This window comes from Trachypithecus francoisi, unplaced genomic scaffold (assembly GCF_009764315.1).
Source record: "Trachypithecus francoisi isolate TF-2019V2 unplaced genomic scaffold, Tfra_2.0 Lachesis_group20, whole genome shotgun sequence".
In the NCBI taxonomy this organism is placed as follows: domain Eukaryota; kingdom Metazoa; phylum Chordata; class Mammalia; order Primates; family Cercopithecidae; genus Trachypithecus; species Trachypithecus francoisi.
This window is the reverse complement of record NW_022681466.1, coordinates 17,036,527-17,049,284: the sequence shown is the minus strand read 5'-3', so window position 1 is coordinate 17,049,284 and position 12,758 is coordinate 17,036,527. Positions and strand designations below refer to the sequence as shown.

At 48.9% G+C, this 12,758-nt stretch overlaps 1 long non-coding RNA gene across 1 annotated transcript; it reads left to right on the top strand.

Moving 5' to 3' along the window:
• On the top strand, positions 1 to 11,431 carry LOC117066923. The gene is made up of 3 exons (XR_004430549.1): positions 1 to 49; positions 7,954 to 8,042; positions 11,043 to 11,431. It is a non-coding gene; the product is annotated as an uncharacterized LOC117066923 (long non-coding RNA).
• Positions 11,432 to 12,758: the final 1,327 nt, after the last annotated feature.

The following is a 12,758-nucleotide window of genomic DNA, read 5'->3' as shown; positions in this document are numbered from 1 at the left end:
CTCAGTCTCTGGAGCAGCTGCAATTACAGGCCTGCACCACCACGCCCAGGTAAGTTTGTATTTTTATAGAGAAACTGGTGTTGCGCCATGTTAGGCAGGCTGGTCTCGGACTCAGGTGATGTGCCTGCTTTGTCCTCCCAAAGTGCTGGGATTACAGGCCTGAGCCACTGTACCTGGTGGTTACAGAATTTTTTTTTTCTTTTCTTGCTTTTTTTTTTTTTTTTCTGGACGGAGTTTCACTCCTATTGCCCAGGCTGGAGTGCAATGGCCAAATCTCGGCTAACCCCAACATCCGCCTCCCGGGTTTCAAGCGATTCTCCTGCCTCAGCCTCCCGAGAAGCTGGGATTACAGGCATGTGCGACCACGCTTGGCTAATTTTGTATTTTTAGGAGAGACCGGGTTTCTCCATGTTCATTAGGCTGATCTCAAACTCCTGCCCTCAGGTGATCCTCCCGCCTCAGCCTCCCAAAGTGTTGAGATGACAGGCGTGAGCCACTGCGTGTGGCGGTTACAGAATTTCTAAGCAGCAAAGCATTCAAGAGGTGACTTGGGTGTTAAAAGCATACAGGTTTTTGTTGTTGTTGCTGCTGTTGTTTTTATTTTTTTGAGACAGTCTCGCTCTGTCGCCCAGGCTGGCATGCAGTGGCAAGGTCTCGGCTCACAGCAACCTCTCCCTCTCGGGTTCAAGTGATTCTCATGCCTCAGTCTCCTGAGTAGCTGGGATTACAGGTGCCTGCCACCCCACCCAGGTAATTTTTGTCTTTTTATTAGAGATGGGGTTTCACCATGTAGGCCAGGCTGGTCTCAAATTCCTGATGTCAGGTGATCAGCCTGCCTCAGCCTCCCAAAGTGGTGGGATTACAGGCATGAGCTATCGTGCCCAGGAGCATTCAGTTTTTTTTTTTTTTTTTAAGATGGAGTCTCACTGTGTCGCCTAGGCTGGAGTGCAGTGGCACAATCTCAGCTCACTGAAATCTTCATCTCCCAGGTTCAAACAATTCTCCCACCTCAGCCTTCCACGTAGCTGGGACCACAGGCGCCTGCCACCACGCCAGGCTAATTTTTGTATTTTTAGTAGAGATAGGATTTCACCATATTGGCCAGGCTGGTCTCAAACTCCTGACGTCGTGATCTGCCTGCCTAGGCTTCCCAGAGTGCTGGGATTACAGGCATGAGCCACAGCATCTGGCCAGCATTCAGTTGTAAATGTGAAACAAGCCAGGAGCAGTGACTCATGCTTGTTGTCCCAGCCCTTTGGGAGGCCGAACAGATCACAAGGTCAGTAGTTCAAGACCAACCTGGCGGAGATGGTGAAACCCCATCTCTACTAAAAATACAAAAATTAGCAGGGCTTTGTGGCAGGCTCCTGTAATTCCAGCTACTTGGGAGGCTGAGGCAGAGAACTGCTTGAATCTGGGAGGCAGGGGTTGCAATGAGCCGAGATCACGCCACTGCACTGTGGCCTGGTCGCAGAGTCAGACTCCATTAAAAAAAAAAAAAAAAACAGGCACAGTGGCTCACACCTGTAATCCCAGCACTTTGGGAGGCTGAGGTGGGTCGATCACGAGGTCATGGGATTGAGACCATCCTGAGTAACAGGGTGAAACCCCATCTCTACTAACAATACAAAAAATTAGCTGAGCGCGGTAGTGGGTGCCTGTAGTTCCAGCTACTCGGGAAGCTGAGGTGGGAGAATGGCGTGAATCTGGGAGTTGGAGCTTGCAGTGAGCCAAGATGGTGCCACTACACTCCAACTTGGGTGACAGAGCGAGACTCTGTCTCAAAAAAAAAAAAAAAAAAAAAAACCACGTTAAAATGAGCATACCATTTCCAAAAATTTGCAGCCTGCAATCCAGTAGAAAAGAAAAACCCAGGCTGGGTGCAGTGCCTCATGCCTGTAATCCCAGTACTTTGGGAGGCTGAGGCAGGCAGATCACAAAGTCAAGAGATTGAGACCATCCGGTCCAACCTGGTGAAACTTGGTCTCTATTGAAAATACAAAAATTAGCTGGGCGTTGTGGCACACCCCTGTAGTCCCAGCTACTCGGGAGCCTGAGACAGGAGAATTGCTTGAACCTGGGAGGCGGAGGTTGCAATGAGCTGAGATTGTGCCAGTGCACTCCAGCCTGGCAATAGAGCAAGACTCCATCTCAAAAAAAAAAAAAAGGCCGGGTGCGGTGGCTCAAGCCTGTAATCCCAGCACTTTGGGAGGCCGAGACGGGCGGATCACGAGGTCAGGAGATCAAGACCATCTTGGTTAAGATGGTGAAACCCCGTCTCTACTAAAAATACAAAAAAACTAGCCGGGCGAGGTAGCGGGCGCCTGTAGTCCCAGCTACTCGGGAGGCTGAGGCATGAGAATGGCGTAAACCCGGGAGGCGGAGCTTGCAGTGAGCTGAGATCCGGCCACTGCACTCCAGTCCGGGCGACAGAACGAGACTCCACCTCAAAAAAAAAAAAAAAAAAAATTCTGAGGAGAAATTTAGGCTAGCCTCAGAAATTTGCATAAGTTACTAAGAGTCATGAAGTTAATCATGAAGACAATGGGGGGAAGTTTCTCCAGTGTATGTCAGAGACCTTCCTGTGGCAGACCCTCACATCACAGGCTCGGAGGCCTAGGAGGAAAAAATGATTGTATGGGCTGTGCCCAGGGCCCCCCTGCTCTGTGCAGCCTGGGGACTTTGTCCCTTCTATCCCAGCTGCTCCAGCCATGACTAAAAGGGGCCTAGGTACACCTCAGGCTGTGGCTTCAGAGGGTGCAAACCCTAGGCCGTGGCAGCTTTCATGTGGTGTTGTGCCTGAGAGTGTACAGAAGTCAAGAACTGAGGCTTGGGAACCTCCGCCAAGATTTCAGAGGATGTGTGGAAATGACTGGATGTCCAGGTAGAGATGTGCTGCAGGGGTGGAGCCCTCATGGAGAAGGACTGCTAGGGTGGTGCGAAAGGATATTGTGGGGTGCAAGCCCTGACACAGACACCCAACTGGGGCAGTGCCTAGTGGAACTGCAACTGCAAGAAAAGGGTCACTGTCCTCCAGACCCCAGAATGGTAGATCCACTGACAGCTTGCACCTTGCTCCTGGAAAAGCCACAGGCACTCAAGGTCAGCCTGTGAAAGCAGCCGGGAGTGGGGGCTATATCCTGCAAAGTCACAGGGGCAGAGCTGCCAAGGCCATGGGATCCCATCTCTTGCATCAGTGTGACCTGGGCGTGAGACATGGAGTCAAAGGAAATCATTTTGGGGCTTTAAGATTTGACTGCTGCCAGGCACGGTGGCTCACTCCTGTAATTCCAGTACTTTGGGAGGCCGAGGTGGGAGGGTCACTTGAGGTCAGGAGTTCAAGACCAGCCTGACCAACATGGTGAAACTCCATCTCTACTAAAAATACAAAAAAAAATTAGCCAGGCATTGTGGCATGTGCCTGTAATCCCAGCTACTCAGGAAGCTGAGGCAGGAGAATTGCTTGAACCCGGGAGGTGAAGGTTGCAGTGAGCCAAAAAAAAAAAAATTTTTTTTTTGATTGCTCCACTGGACTTAGACTTGCAAAGGAGGTCTGTAACTCTTTGTTTTGGCCAATTTCTCCCATTTTGAACAGCTGTATTTACTCAGTGCCTGTACCCTCATTGTATCTAGGAAGTAAGAAACTTGCTTTTTTTTTTTTTTTTTTTTTGAGACAGTCTCACTCTGTCACCCAGGCTGGAGTGCAGTGCCATGATGTTGGCTTACTGCAACCTCTGCCTGCTGAGTTCAAGAGATTCTCCTGCTTCAGCCTCCCGAGTAGCTGGGATTACAGGCCCACGCCATCACACCTGGCTAATGTTTTGTAGTTTTAGTAGAGACAGGGTTTCACAATGCTGGCCAGGCTAGTCTTAAACTCCCGAATTCAGATGATGTGCCTGCCTTGGCCTCCCAAAGTGCTGGAATCACAGGTCTGAGCCACCATGCCCGACCCTAACTTGCTTTTGATTTTACAGGCTGGTAGGTGGAAGGGACTTGCCTTGTCTCAGATGAGACTTCGGACTGTAGACTTTTTAGTTAATGCTGAATTAAGACTCTGGGAGACTGTTGGGAAGGCATGATAGGTTTTGAAATGTGAGGACATGAGATTTGGGAGGGGCCAGAACAAAATGATATGGTTTGGCTGTATCCCCACCCAAGTCTCATCTTGAATTGTAGCTCCCATAATTCCCACGTGTCATGGGTGGGACCCAGTGGGAGGTAATTGAATCATGGGGCCAGGACTTTCCCATATTGTTCTCATGACAGTGAATAAGTCTCACAAGATCTGATGCTTTTAGAAAGGGGAGTTCCACCGCACAAGTTGTCTCTTGCCTTCCACCATGTAAGACATGCCTTTCATCTTCCACCATGATTGTGAGGCTTCCCCAGACACGTGCAACTATGAGTCCATTAAACCTCTTTTCCTTTATAAATTACCCAGTCTCAGGTATGTTTTTATTAGCAGCATGAGAACACACTAGTGCAGACTTGTTGGACCCCAGGTAGCAAATGTGGATGTCTATTTTCCCCTAGCATGCCCAGGGTTAAGGTGAGCCCAGTCAGCTTCCACCAGTTACACTCAGTGGCACAGGTGCAGTTTGTTAGAGTTGGTGAAATTAGATTAGTTAGAGGTGGGCCCAAGGACTTTGGGGATGTGGGTTGAGGGGGTGGGGAGTGGGGTGACAGGTACCAAAGGGTAGCAGAGGGAGGGATGGTAGAGATGATTGGAGAGTGTGACCCTCGAAGTGGATGGGGTTATGGCAGTCGACAATGACAAGACCTAGGGTTAGACCAGGTAAGTTAGTGGCTGGGGTAGTCAAGGCTGAGGTCAAGGAACTGGGGAACTAGGGTGTCGATTGATGACAGGAGTTATGCTGGAGAGACAGTGCTCCAGGAGCTAAAAACCTTCAAGGAATAAAGTAAATGTTGGCATGGAGTGACCAGCAGCCAGAAGAGACAACAGCAACAAGGAGGGGTAGTGGGCAGCAAAGGTGCAAGGCACAATGGAATGAGAGGTGGGGAGAGCAAACAGAAAGAGGAAAGCAAGCAATGTCCTCAGGGGGAGGATAGAGCAAATGAAGAAAGGGGGACCGGGCACGGTGGCTCACGCCTGTAATCCCAGCACTTTGAGAAGCCGAGGCAGGTGGATCACCTGAGGTCAGGAGTTTAAGACCAGCCTGACCATTATGGAGAAACCCCGTCTCTACCAAAAATACAAAAAAATTTAGCCAGGTGTGGTAGCACATGCCTGTAATCCCAGCTACTCCACAGGCTGAGGCAGGAGAATCGCTTGAACCAGGGAGGTGGAGGTTGCAGTGAGCTGAGATCACACTATTGCACTCTAGCCTGGGCAACAAGAGCGAAACTCCGTCTCAAAAAAAAAAAGAAGAAAGAAGAAAGGAGGCTGAGAATAGGGTGGATGGTAGGAAAATTAGCAAGGTTTCAGAAATCAGACATGGGATAAGAGACCGGAGCTGCTTGTAACTGGCGGGCATAGGGCAGAAATGCAGAACTGTTGGATCGTTCTACAGTGAGTAGTAGATACCTCGAAGGCAGCTGGAGCCTTTGGTCTTGGCTCTTATTACCTGGGGGGATGTCACCTCTGTCCAAGCAGTAAATCCCAGGAGCCTCCGAAGACCACCATAGCAGTCCTCAGTGCCAGGCGAGTCTGCTAAAATAAAAACACCATGCTTTGTCAAGAAGGGGGGGAAAAAAGCTTTATCGCAGGTTGCAATCGAATTTTGGGGACAGGTCGGGTGCAGTAACTCAGGCCTGTAACCCCAGTACTTTGGAAGGCCCAAATGTGTGGATCACTTTGAGGTCAGGCGTTCGAGACCAAGCTGACCAACATGGCAAAACCCCGTCTCTACTAAAAATGCAAAAAAATTAGCCAGTCATAGTGGGCATGTGCATGTAATCCCAGCTACTCAGGAGGCTGAAGCACAAGAATCGCTTGATCCTGGGAGGCAGAGGTTGCAGTAAGCCGAAATCTGGCCACTGCACTCCAGCAGGGGTTGGGGGTTGTGGGGGACAGAGTGAGACTATCTTTTAAAAAAAAAAAGTAAATAGGCTGGGCGCGGTGGCTCAAGCCTGTAATCCCAGCACTTTGGGAGGCCAGGACGGGCGGATAACGAGGTCAGGAGATCAAGACCATCCTGGCTAACACAGTGAAACCCCGTCTCTACTACAAAAAAATACAAAAAAACTAGCCGGGCGAGGTGGCAGGCGCCTGTAGTCCCAGCTACTCGGGAGGCTGAGGCAGGAGAATGGCGTAAAACCCGGGAGGCGGAGCTTGCAGTGAGCCGAGATCTGGTCACTGCACTCCAGCCTGGGCGACCGAGCGAGACTCCATCTCAAACAAACAAAAAAAAGGAAATGGAGACTAGCCACAGACCAAAAAAAAAAAAACAAAAACAAAACTAGCAAGAATGTAAAGCCTACTTTTGGCAGTTGCGCATATGGAGAAGAATGAATGCAGCGTTCTTGAAATCATTGAAATATTAGATCGGGAAGCTGAAGTGGGAGAACCATTTGAATCTGGGAAGTCGAGGTCATAGTTTTGAAGCCAGTAAAAGTATAAAGAAGTCTAAAATAAAAACTCAACTACATTTGCATAATATAATGCAATAGAAACGTGAATATAACAAACTAATATTTGAAACACAACACTCAGTCACCCAAAAAACAAAAGTTAACCTCCGCTAGAAGTACTATATAACCTTCTATTCTAACTCTCATATTCCAAAGGCCCATTTGACATAGCATCCTTGGATAGAGAAGGTGCATAAACAGTAGGCTAGTATAAACACAAAGTTACATATGACATGAACTAAAAGGCGTGAAAATTTTAGTAACGTTAGCATTTTGGCTGCGCCGTTACCGTCATCCTGTCACGCATATTACACTCACATCACGGTGAGCCACGACAGGGGCAATTGAGAAATCCCCTTGTTTCTCATCAGGCCTGCTGAACACAGCAAGCCGTTGGGCATGGTTTATTGTTGGCTACATTTTCAAGTGAATTCTCAGATCGGTTTTTGCCCCGTGGGTGAAGCGCCATTTCTAATTTGCATGTCTGGCCCTTTCCCACGTGGGTAGGCGTGGCTACAGCGGTCTGAGTCCCACCTGCGGTCCAGCTATGCTCGCAGTGGCCGAAGGGGGTCTAAGTGGTCAGGGGGAAATAGGTGTGGGCATTGTTAGGCAGGAATCTAGACCCAACATGGCGGCGTTACCTGGCATAGCGAGCCTTTTGTTAAAGACTCCCTTCACCCTTGTACACACCCGCAGACTTACATGCGTCAGAGTTCTGGCTGGGCAACCACACTCCCCCATGACCTGCAGCTCACCTGCATTCCACAAGTTCGTAAACAGCAGTTTCGGTTGACAGTTTCCAAAGACTCCTTCCTCATGACCCTTACTCAACTCCTGCCCTAGTAGTCTCAAGACCCCCCAGGCCCTATTTGCACAACCAGCTTCCCTACCCCTCGGGCTATAAAAAGCCCCTACCCTCCTCCCTCAGTGCGACTTCCTCGGCCCGCACCTTTGGACCGAGGAACCTCACTCGCGAGTCCTAATAAAGGCTATTCTCACTGCCATTTGCCTTGTGTCTTCGTTCCCGGTTCGGGTCCAGCCTCAGTTTACCTTTACAGGCGTCACTAGCAGTCTGTGGGAGGGAGTTGAAGGAGAGTGATCCGAGCTCTTTTGAGGAAAGTCATCGGGTCATCACTGTAAAGACTGGAGTGTCCCGCGGCCTGGCTGGGTCCGAAGCGAAGGCATAGCCAACGGCCCCCTGCCACCCCCACCCCCTTCCCGGGACCACAGAGAGAAATCGGGCCACGAGACCGCGCCCTGAGGGGGCTGCCGCCCTGGGAGTCACAGCCCCGTCCCCATGCCTTGCCCTGTTGGCAGGGCACTGGGGGCAAACCACTTAACCTCCTGACTCTGTTTCCCCAGCTGGAAAGCGGAAACACCAATGCCTACCTCCTGCAGTGGAGGAAGCAGAAACGGAGCCGAGGAAGGGACGTGGCTCAGTAGTGTACAATGTGAGTCAGAGTGTCCCACGGGCTTCCCCGGAAGGGGTCATGACTATGAAATGACTGAGCAACTGTGTTGCCTGAAGACAGTAATATAGGAAGCATTTACTGTTTGGCTTAGTCTCTGTGTTAAGTGCCCTCCTCATTACAAACTTGCAAAAGTTACATACAGATGCAGAAGTTGAGGCAGAGAGGTTAAGCAGCTTGCCCAAGACCACAGGGAGGTAGGATTTGAACCTACCTGTGTGCACTGGCCACAGCATCTTCCCCATCACTCCATCCACCTGTGAAGCAGAGAGCGTAGAGCCAAAAATGGATACCTAGAGAAAGATAATTTGTTCTTGTGTGTCCAACACTCTATGAGACAAAGCATTGAGCCTGAGACACAAGTCTTCTGTCTGCAAAGAGGCAGGAACCAAGCTGTCTGCTGCAGCAGTTGAGAAGAGCCTTGGCCCTGGCATGGTGGCTTATGCCTGTAATCCCAACAGTTTGGGAGGACGAAATGGGAGGTTCACTTGAGCCCAGGAGTTCAAGACCAGCCTTGGCAACAGAGTGAGAGCCCCATCTCTACAAAAAAAAAAAAAAAAAAAGGTATATATATACAGAAAATGTGCTGGGTGTGGTGGAGCAGGCTTGTAGTTCCAGTGACTGGGGAGACTGAGTTTGAGGGACTACTTGAGCCCTGGGAGGACCACTTGAGCCCTGGGAAAATGGCTTGAGCCCCAGGAGGCCAAAGCAGCAATGAGCCGTGATCAGGCCACTGCACGCACTCCACTCCAACCTGGGGGACCGATTGAGACCCTATCTGAAAAAAAAAAAAAAAAAGAAAGAAAGAAAAAAAGGCCAGGCAGCATGGCTCACGCCTGTAATCCCAGCACTTTGAGAGGCCTAGGTGGGTGGATCATCTGAGATCAGGAGTTCGAGACCAGCCTGGCCAACATGGTGAAACCTCATTGTTTGGATGAACGGAGGCAAGATGGTGCACTTCCGGGTTCTTCATCCCCCCCCCCAACTTTTCCCGCGCGCGCGAAAATGCAGCCGACGCCCGGGAAGGTGCAGACCAACTGGGCATGCGCCAGGTGACGTCAATCTGAAGAGACCAAGATTTACCTGGTCGCACCTGCGGAACGCCCCGGACACGCCCGTGCCCCGCCTATCGCCCTCCCACTCCCAGAAAAGCCGCTCGGACCAGTGCCACGCGCGGACTTCCCAGCTTCCCCACTGCGGTCGGGACTGTCGGAACTCCGTCCGAGGGCAGCATGGAGAACTCTGTGGGCCTCATTTGCCGGAGGCCAACAGACCTCTCCTTACCCACCTTCTTCCCCTGAAGCTAGGTGACCAAAATAAACTTGCAGTTTTGCTCCTACCCTTGCCTAGTCGCTGGTTCCTTTGCGCCCGCTCTGGTGGTCTTAGAAAAACAAGTCACTCATCTGTACCAAAAATACAAAAAATTAGCCAGGCGTGGTGGCTGGCACCTGTAATCCCAGCTGCTTGGGAGGCTGAGCTGGGAGAATCGCTTGAACCCAGAGGCGGAGGTTGCAGTGAGCCATGATGGCACCATCACACTCCAGCCTGGGAAACAGAGCAAGACTCCATCTCAAAAATAAATAAATAAATAAAAAAGTTGGGCATGGTGGCAGTTGCTTGTAATCCCAGCTAATCGGGAGGCTGAAGCAGGAGAATCGCTTGAGCCTGGGAGGCAGAGATTGCAGTGAACCGAGACCATGCCACCCACTGCACTCCAGCCTGGGCAACAGAGCGAGACACCATATCCAAGGGAAAAAACAAAAAGGCAAGGGAAAACAGCTTAGGCAACTCTGAGGCTTTTTTTTTTTTTTCCTTTATAAAACAGGAATCTTAAAATCTAGCCTGTAGTCCTGGTGTTCTCTACCCTCATCCACACAGGATCTCTGTTCTCTTTTACCTGGCTTTATTTTACTCAATGGCACCTGTCACCCGATGTGTTTATTGCATTTTAGCATAGTAGAATGTAAGCTCGAGAGCAGGAATCTTTGTCGTTTGTTCACTTTTATATGACTAGCACCCTGAACAATGCCTGGCATATAGTAGCCACTCAATATATATTTTTTGAATGAATGAATATTAAATATATTAGTATTTCCTAAAATAGAAAGTGATTAGTAAATCTCCTGGCTTGTGATAAGTATCATGACACTGCTGGGCTCACTATTTTACTGCCTCTCTGCTCATTTCCACGTTTATCAGGCCATCTTTTGTTTGCTGATTTGGTTTCCCAGGTACTGCTTTTTTTTAATTTTTGTTTTTTAGTAGAGATGGGTTCTCACTATGTTGCCCAGGCTGATCTCAAACTCCTGAGCTCAAGCAATCATCCTTCCTCAGCCTCCCAAAGTACTAGGGTTACAGGCATGAGCCACCATTCCCGGCCTCCAGTATTGAGTACTTAGGGGAACCAAGGGGAAACTTCCCTTCTTTACCCTCTGAAGATTCAGTGAAAAATCACTGGCACGAGGCAGGAGAAAAGGCATATGATTTTGTTTTTAATGTATATACATGAGAGTCTTCAGAACAAAGACCCAAAGATACAGAAAAAATTGTCCATTTTAACGCTTATGGTCAATAAAGTATGGAAGGCCATATAGCAATATGAGTGGACAAGACGGCATGCTGTAAGGTGAGTACAATGAGTGGGGAAATCCCTAAGGCCCCTGTCTGTCTAGGTTTTTTTTTTTTTTGACAACACAGTCTCACTCTATTGCCCAGACTGGAGTGCAGTGGTGTGATCATACCTCACGGTAACCTGAAACTCCTAGGCTCAAGAGATCCTCCCATCTAAACCTCTTGAGTAGCTAGGACTACAGGTGTGTGCCATCACACCCAGCAAAGTTTGTTAAGTTTTTAATTTTTTGTAGAAACAGGGTCTTGCCTTTTGAGACTCAAAGTGGAAATTTCTTGAAGCCCTTTTCATGTCTTTCTTCTCAGCCACACTTTCCATGACGAGCTGTTGCTGTCTGTCTCTTTCTCCTTTAGACTTTTGCCACATGGAGGATCTTGAACTCCTGGCATCAAGCAATCCTCCCGCCTCGGCCTCCTACAGCGTGGGAATTACAGGCATGGGCCACCATGCCTGGCCTGTCCAGATCCTTGTTGGCTTCTCTTAGCATGCATTCCTTCCTTCTGGATATGGGGCAGGATGCTCTATGGAAAAGGGGTCTTACGACCTACAGTCAAACAAAGTAGGTCAGGTAATTTCTTTGTGGCCAGTTTTTACAGATAGGACAGAGGGAAAAACAGAGTAATATTTTTTGTGGGGAAAAGAAAGAGAGATCAGCCTGTTACTGTGTCTATATAGAAAGAAGTAGACATAAGAGACTCCATTTTGTTCTGTATTTGAGATGCTATTAATCTGTGACCCTACCCCTAACCTTGTCCTTGCAAGAGACATGTGCTGTGGTGACTCAAGGTTTAATGGATTTTGGGCTGTGCAGGATGTGCTTTGTTAAACAAGTGCCTAAAGGCTGCTTGCTGGTTAAAGGTCATCACCATTCTCTTAATCTGAAGTAAGAGAAAAGCATTTGTCTCCTGCCCATCCCTGGGCAATGGAACATCTCGGAGTGAGACCCAATTGTATGCTCTGTTTACTGAGATAGGAGAAAACCGCCTTACAGCATAAGGTGGGACTTACGGCATAAGGTAGGATTTACGGCATAAGGTGGGACTTGCTGGCGCAATGCTGCTAAGAGGTTTATGGAGATGTTTGCATATGCATATCAAAGCACAGCATTTTCCTTTGAACTTATTCATGTCACAGAGATCTTTATCCATATGTCTTACTGCTAATTTTCTCCCTAAAATGATCCTATTGTCCTGCCACTCCCTTATCTTTAAGATGGTAAAGATAATTATCAATAAATACTAAGGGAACTCAGAGACCGGTGTCGGCGTGGGTCCTCTGTATGCTGAGCGCCGGTCCCCTGGGCCCACTTTTTCTTTCTCTATACTTTGTCTCTGTGTCTCATTTCTTTTCTCCAGTCTCTCGTTCCACCTAACGAGAAACGCCCACAGATGTGGAGGGGTAGGCCACCCCTTCAATTTTTAGGCTTGTAGGTTGGCTTTGGAGAAAAGGGCTTCTGGTTTCTATGACCTGCCTCAGGGAAGAGGGATTTTCGTGTCTATGGCTAGCCTCAGGGGAGAATGGGACTGAGAGACAGGAGGAGAGAGTCAGAGAAAAACTTTTTACTTCTGAGGCTGCTGCTGAGGCCTTCATTTTAGGGTATTGTTTTCTGAGCCCACTGTATGCCAGAGTATCTAAGTTTGCTTTTCGGTCTTTCAACAATCCCAAATGCAGCCAGGTATAGTGGCTTACACTTGTAATCCCAGGACTTTAGGAGGCAAAGTGGGAGGATCACTTGAGCCTAGGAGTTTGAGACCAGGTTGGGCAACATAGTGAGACCTCATCTCTAGAAATAATAATAATAAAAATAAGGTCAGTTACAGTGGCTCACACCTGTAATCCTAGCACTTTGAGAGGCCAAGGCAGGAGGATCACTTAAGCTCAGGAGTTCAAGACCAGCTTGGGCAACATAGTGAGGTCTCATCTCTATTAAAAATATAATAAATAAAATAAAATAAAAGTTAGCTGGGCATGGTAGTGCATGCCTGTGGTGCCAGCAAGTTGGGAGGCTGAGGCAAGAGCATCACCTGAGCCCAAGAATTCAAGACTACAGCGAGCCGTGATTGGACCAG